Source organism: Solanum lycopersicum, chromosome 6, assembly GCF_036512215.1.
Source record: "Solanum lycopersicum chromosome 6, SLM_r2.1".
Lineage (NCBI taxonomy): Eukaryota > Viridiplantae > Streptophyta > Magnoliopsida > Solanales > Solanaceae > Solanum > Solanum lycopersicum.
Window position 1 is genome coordinate 8,537,420 of NC_090805.1, and position 8,281 is coordinate 8,545,700.

At 42.2% G+C, this 8,281-nt stretch overlaps 1 pseudogene; it reads right to left on the reverse strand.

Annotated features, from left to right (window-relative positions):
• Positions 1–1,570: 1,570 nt before the first annotated feature.
• On the reverse strand, positions 1,571–5,096 carry LOC138349205 (uncharacterized; annotated as a pseudogene).
• Positions 5,097–8,281: the final 3,185 nt, after the last annotated feature.

Below are 8,281 nucleotides of genomic sequence, written 5' to 3' on the forward strand. Positions count from 1 at the left end.
TGCGGTTGAGTTGAAGATGACGGTAAGTTTGCTGCGCTACACAATGAACAAAAAGAAAACATACAAGTAGGGGTCAGTACAAGACACAGGTACTGAGTAGATATCATCGGTCAACTCAAAATAGAAAACAGTATGTATCAGATAATATCATAAAATCAAGTACAATACTCAACATGCTGCATTTACAATTACCATAACCCTTGGTCGCAACACCAAGCTCATCAATGAGGACTCAGGCCTCCCATCATACTCCTTTGGGAATTAGGTTCATTAAATTGAGTATATTAACATATTCAAGATTCACTCTCTTTACTAATCTTGGTGTCGGAACGTGACACCCGATCCATATATACTATCCTGGTACCGGAACGTGGCACCTGATCCATATTCTATCCTGCTGTCGGAACATGACACTCCGATCCTCATATACTATCCTGGTACCGGAACGTGGCACCTGATCCATATTCTATCCTGGTGTCGGAACGTGACACTCCGATCCTCATATACTATCCTGGTACCGGAATGTGGCACCCTATCCATATTCTATCCTAGTGTCGAAACGTGACACTCCGATCCTCATATACTATCCTGGTACCGAAACGTGGCACCCGATCCCCTAATCTCACTACTTTCGTTCATCAAGCCTTGTTGTATACTAAGGCATCATCATTAACAAAGTAGATTAGGGTTTCTTTTTCAAGATTTTGAATTCAATAGCTTGATCATGCTTATTTATCACAATTATATAATCACAACATGCAAACACATAATTAAGCATATAGAAGGGTTTACAACACTACCCAATACATATTATTCGCTATTAAGAGCTTACTACGAATAGTATAAAACCATAACCTACCTCCACCGAAGATTCGTGATCAAGCAAGCAATTTCCCCAAAGCTTTGTTATCCTCTTCGTTCCTCTCTCCCTTGATCGATTCTCCCTCCCTTGTTCTTTCTATTTTTCTTATTCAAACCCCTTTTTCTTTTACCCTAATTAGCATATATTTAAGTATAAAAGATGATAAATCAACCCATTAATTAATTCAAGGTTATATCCTTTAACCCTCAAGAAATTGGATTATTAATATTCACCCACTAAATTTATAATTATAGCAGGAATAGTTCAAAACGTCCCTTAAAACATTTAAAGAAATCCGACCCAGCCTGGGATTACGCAGCCTGTGATGGGCCGTCGTGCCTGCGACGGTCCATCCTGGTGAGTCGTCACAGAGTTCACAGACTAGATTTTTACCAAGGGTCTGTGACGGCCTGTCACGCCTGTGACGGTCCGTCCTGCAACTTCGTCGCGAAGTTCATAGAGTCAATTTCAGTACCCAAATTTCAGAATTCTAAGTGTTTTGGAATGAGACCCCCACGACGGTCCGTCGTGCCCATGACGGTTCGTCGTTGGATCCGTCGACTTAGCCAGTTTTTCCTGAAATAAAATCTGCTGCTCAAAACGACTAAACAGGTCGTTACAATAGATACCAATTTACCCATCGTTCGTCCCAAAACGATCACAAGAAGAAAAACAAGGGCAAAAGGGAGTACCTGAATCTGTAAAAAGGTGTGGGTATCTTTCTCGCATATCAGCCTCCTTCTCCAAAGTGGACTCTTCAACTTGTCAATTCTTCCATTGAACTTTGATGGATGCAATCTCCCTTGATCTCAACTTGCGAACTTGTCTATCTAGAATGGCAACAGGCTCCTCCTCATAAGTCAAATTCTCATCAAGAAGAACCGAATCCCAACGAATGATGTAGTTTCCATCCCCATGGTATCTTTTCAATATAGACACATGAAATACCAGATGCACTCCTGACAGTACTGGGGACAAGGCTAATTCATAAGCCACCTCCCCTACTCGCTTAAGTACTTCAAATGGTCCAATATACCTTGGGCTTAGCTTACCTCTTTTCCCAAACCGCATCACCCCTTTCATGGGCGAAACATTCAGCAAGACTTGCTCACCCTCCATGAACTCCAAGTCTCTAACCTTTCAATCTGCATATTCTTTTTGCCTGCTTTGAGCCGCCAAAAGCTTTTCTTGAATAGATTTCACCTTCTCTAATGAATCCCTCAAAAGATCAGTACCCCAAGGTCTAACCTCAAATGCATCAAACCAACCAATGGGAGACCAACATCTTCTCCCATACAATGCCTCGAATGGAGCCATATCAATACTTGAGTGATAGCTATTGTTGTATGAGAACTCGGCTAAGGGTAAGAAGTTGTCCCAATGACCTCCAAATTCTATCACACATGCACGAAGCATATCCTCCAACACTTGAATTGTTCGCTCAGACTGACCATCGGTCTGAGGGTGAAATGCAGTACTAAGGTCAAACCTAGTACCTAATTCAGCATGCAATGTTCTCCAAAACTTAGAAGTAAACTGCGTACCTCTATCTAATATGATGGAGAGTGGAACTCCATGCAATCGAATGATTTCTGAGATATAGAGTTTGGCTAACTTCTCTGCATTGTAAGTCATCTTGACCGGAATGAAATGAGCAGACTCAGTTAACCTATCGACAATCACCCAAATGGAGTCATACTTACCCATTGTCTTTGGAAGACCAACCACGAAGTCCATTGTAATTCTCTCCCACTTCCATTCAGGAATGGGCATTCTTTGAAGTGTTCCTCCGGGCCTCTGGTGTTCATATTTTACTTGCTGACAATTTGGACATTTGGCAACAAACTCCACAATGTCACGCTTCATCTTACTCCACCAAAAATTTTGCTTTAGGTCACGATACATCTTGGTTGCACCAGGATTTATAGAATATCCGGAGCTATGAGCCTCTGTAAGAATAGTGTGGATCAAATAATCAACACGGGGCACACATACCCTTCCCTTAATTCTCAAAACACCTTCCTCATCCATTATTGCTTCTTTAGCCTCTCCTCGCAACACAATATCCCGAATTCGGCTTAGTTTCTCATCATCAAACTGTTTTCCCTTAATCTTGTCAAGAAAAGAAGATCTCGCCTCCACACAAGCCAAAAATCCTCCTTTCTCATTTACTTCGAACCTCATAAATTCGTTAGCCAGAGTCTGAACCTCTCTAGCCAATGGACGTCTAGAAACTTCCAAGTGAGCTAGACTTCTCATGCTCCCTGCCTTTCTACTTAAGGCGTCTGCCACAACATTAGTCTTTCCCAGATGATACAAGATAGTGATATCGTAGTCCTTCAGTAGTTCCATCCATCTCCTCTGTCTCAAATTCAAATCTTTTTGAGTAAAGACATACTGTAGGTTACAATGATGCGTGTATACTTCATACTTAACCCCATATAGATAGTGTCTCCATTGCTTTAATGCAAACACTACCGCAGCCAACTCCAAATCATGGGTCGGATAATTACGTTCGTGCACCTTTAATTGCCTTGAAGCATAAGAAATTACATTCTTCTCTTGCATTAGTACTGCACCCAAACCCGAATAGGATGCATCACAATAGACAATGAAATTCTTACCTTCCACTGGCAGGGTAAGGATTGGTGCAGTAGTCAACAAAGTCTTGAGCTTCTGAAAGCTTTCTTCACATTCATTCGACCATACAAATGGAACATTCTGCTTAGTCAAGTTCGTCAATTGGGAAGCAATGGAAGAGAATCCCTTGACAAATCGATGGTAATAGCTAGCTAAACCAACAAAGCTCCTTATTTCTGACACATTAGTAGGTCTTACCCAATTTCTCACTGTTTCAATCTTAGAAGGATCCACCATCACTCCATCCTTAGAAACCACGTGCCCCGAAAAGGACACTGAATCTAGCCAAAACTCACACTTGGAGAATTTGGCATAAAGCTTTTTCTCCCTCAACATTTCCAATACAATTCTCAAGTGCTCCTCATGTTCCTTCTTGCTCTTTGAGTATACCAATATATCATCAATAAATACGATCACAAAGAGATCCAGATATGGCTTAAAATCCCATTCATCAAGCTCATGAAAGTAGCAAGGGCATTCGTAAGCCCAAAAGACAATACTAAGAACTCATAATTCCCATACCTGGTCCGAAAAGCAGTCTTGGGCACATCTGCTGCCCGTATTTTCAATTGATGATAACCAGATCTCAAGTTGATTTTTGAGAAGGTACAAGCACCTTGTAACAGATCGAACAAATCATCAATGCGAGGAAGAGGATACTTGTTCTTAGCCGTTACCTTATTTAGTTGTCTGTAATCTATGCACATCCTAAAACTTCCATCCTTCTTCTTCACAAACAAAATCGAAGCACCCCAAGGGGATGCACTTGGTCTAATGAAGCCTTTGCTCAACAACTCTTACAGTTGGGCCTTTAACTCTCTTAACTCCGCGGGAGCCATTCTATAAGGGGGTATATAAATGGGGCGAGTAACCGGTTCAAGATCAATGCAGAAGTCAATATCCCTATGTGGTGGCATACCAGGAAGATCTGCAGGGAACACATCAAGAAACACATGGACTACCGAAACCAAATCAATTGAAGATACTTGGGTAGTTTCATCCCTGAAGTGTTCCAAGAAAGCTAAACACCCTTTACTAACCATTCTCTTAGCACGAAGAAAGGAGATGATACAAACCGTATTGGAAGTGTAGTCACCCTCCCACACTAACGGATCTGTCCCAGGCTTGGCTAACGTCACAGTTTTAGCATTACAATCCAAGATTTCGAAATTTGGGGAAAGCCAAGTCATACCCAGAATTACATCAAAGTCAACCATTTCTAAGATAACCAAGTCTACATAAGTATTGCCCTCCATAAAAGTCACAGGACAAGACCTATACACCTTCTCAACTATCAGAGACTCACCCACCAGAGTAGAAACACGAATAGGCATGTCAAGTAATTCACAATATAATTTAAGAGCAAATGAGGAAGATACATATGAAAATGTGGATCCAGGGTTAAATAATACAGAAGCCATGCAATCACAAACCAAAAGATTACCTGTGATGACAGCATCTGATGTCTCCGCTTCTTACCGACCAGGGAAAGCGTAACAATGGGCCCTATCACCTGTCTGCCCATTGCCTCTACCAGGCTGCGCTGCAGTAGTTCCCATTTGTCCGTCACCCCGACCGTTTTGGTGACCACCATTACCTCGGCCACCACACCCTCCAGAATGACGGCCTCTTCCATGACCACCTGTACCTCTGACTATTTGAGGTTTGTAACTCTGTTTTGGACAATACCTCTTAATGTGTCCAGTCTCCCCACATCCATAACACTCTCTGGATTCAAGCATAGGTCTCTGTGAAAATGACGAAGTCTGGGGATAACCTCCAAACTCAGAGAAGTGTTGACCAGTCTGCGGTGGACCCCCAACTACAGTCTGTAGTGAAGACTGAATTGGTCGGACTGAGTAACCTCCTGAACCCTGTCCTCTAGAGTAAGAACCATTAAACTCACCTCCCTTTCGAAACCTTTTTGATGTTGATGCCATGGTGAAGTCATCTAGCTTCACTCCTTCCACCTCTATCACGAAGTCTACCACTTCTTGAAAGGATTTTGCCGTAGCCGCTACCTGTAAGGCAGAAATCCGCAATTCTGACCTCAACCCCTTCACAAAACGGCGAATCCGCTCTTGTGGACTGAAACAAAGTTGGGTAGCATACGTGGATAATGCACGAAACTTAGCCTCACATGCAGTAACCGACATCCTACCTTGCTTTAGGCTCAAGAACTCATCTCTTTTCCTATCCCTCAAGATCCGGGGAATATACTTCTCCATAAACAAGCTAGAGAATGATGCCCAAGTCATAGGTGGTGCCTCTGTTGGTTGACACTCAACATGTGACCGCCACCACATTTTGGCGTTCCCTTGAAACTGATAAGTCACAAACTCAACACCAAACCGTTCTACTATACCCATCTTGTGTAGTAGCTCATGACACTCAACCAGAAAATCATAGGCATCCTCAGATTCAGCACCCTTGAAGAATAGAGGTTTCAATTTCAAGAACTTATTGAAAAGTTCATGTTGATCATTTGTCATCATAGGCCCTGTAGTCAGACGAGGAAACGTGCCTATTTCTAATGGAACATCCATGCGGGGAGCCGCAACAGTTGCCTATTGTACTTCCGGACCCTGAGGTGCTGATGCAGAAAACACTAGAGGTGTTTGACCTTGATCAGATAACCCACTAAGATAAGCAAGAACCTGATTTATCATCTCTAGGGTAGGTTGGGGTGGTAGTTCCTCATTCTGCACTTGCCCAATGTCCCATTCCTTACCCTCTCTTACTACTTCTTAAGTCAGTGGAGGAGTCACCGCCCTAGTATCAGATGGGCTAGGTGCTCATCCTCTTCCTCTAGAGGACGTCCTCCCACGACCCCTACACGGCCTCTTGCCGCTACTCTTCCTCGAGCTACAGCCCCAGTGGCTGGCTCAAACGCTTCTTCTCTTGCCGATGCTGGTGTTGGCGCAGTCGTTGCTCTAGTTCTAACCATCTGCGAAATAGAGTGAAGATGGTCAGATACCAATTTGTATCACCTAGATACCAATTGGATCCAAGTAATAGCATGAAAGAAAGAAAGAATGGAATTTTCCTAAAGTCTTATAGCCTCTCAAAGAAAAGTAAAGGCGTCCCCCTACCGTTCCTTAAGACACTACTAGACTCGTTCTTGTGTGATGATACGAACGAACCTAAGGCTCTGATACCAAGTTTGTCACGACCCAAATCGGGCCGCGACTGGCACCCACACTTACCCTCCTATGTGAGTGAACCAACTAATCTAACCCCAATCGTTTACCAATAATAATAGAAAATAATGCAGAAGACTTAAACTCATTAATGAAAATCAATTAAATAACTTCTAAAAACTCAACAACTATTATTATCAAAAATTTGGAAGTCATCACCACAAGAACATCTATCCTCAAATTACTAAAGCTAAGAGTATCAAAGAAACTAAACATAAATAATAGCTAGTCTATGCCAGAACTTCAAGGCATCAAAACATGAAGAAGAAGATCCAGTCCAAGCTAGAAGCTTTAGCTCACCCTGAAATCTGGTGTGACGAAGACTGGCTAGAGTTGCGGTTGAGTTGAAGATGACGGTACGTTTGCTGCACTCCACAATGAACAAATATAAAACATACAAGTAGGGGTCAGTACAAGACACAGGTACTGAGTAGATATCATCGGTCAACTCAAAATATAATACAGTATATATCAGATAATATCATTAAATCAACTACAATACTCAACATGCGGCATTTACAATTACCATAACCCTTGGTCGCAACACCAAGCTCATCAAGGAGGACTCACGCCTCCCCATCATACTCATTTGGGAATTAGGTTCATTAAATTGAGTATATTAACATATTCAAGATTCATTCTCTTTACTAATCTTGGTGTCGGAACGTGACACCCGATCCATATATACTATCCTGGTACCGGAACGTGGCACCCGATCCATATTCTATCCTGGTGTCGGAACGTGCCACTCCGATCCTCATATACTATCCTGGTACCGGAACGTGGCACCCGATCAATATTCTATCCTGGTGTCGGAACGTGACACTCCGATCCTCATACACTATCCTGGTACCGGAACGTGGCACCCGATCCCCTTATCTCACTACATTCGTTCATCAAGCCTTCTTGTATACTAAAGCATCATCATTAACAAAGTAGATTAGGGTTTCTTTTTCAAGATTTAGAATTCAATAGCTTCATCATGCTTATTTATCACAATTATAAAATCACAACATGCAAACACATAATTAAGCATATAAAAGGGTTACAACACTACCCAATACATATCATTCGCTATTAAGAGTTTACTACGAATAGTATAAAACCATAACCTACCTCCACCGAAAATTCGTGATCAAGCAAGCAATTTCCCCAAAGCTTTGTTATCCTCTTCGTTCCTCTCTCTCTTGATCGATTCTCCCTCTCTTGTTCTTTCTATTTTTCTTATTCAAACCCCTTTTTCTTTTACCCTAATTAGCATATATTTAAGTATAAAAGATGATAAATCAACCCATTAATTAATTCAAGGTTATCTCCTTTAACCCTCAAGAAATTGGATTATTAATATTCACCCACTAAATTTATAATTATAGCAGGAATAGTCCAAAACGTCCCTTAAAACATTTAAAGAAGTCCGACCCAGCCTGGGATTACGCAACCTGTGACGGGCCGTCGTGCCTGCGACGGTCCGTCCTGCTGAGTCGTCACAAAGTTCAGAGAACCAGATTTTTACCAAGGGTCTGTAACGGCCCGTCACGCCTGTGACGGCCCATCACGCCTGTGACGGCCCGTCACGCCT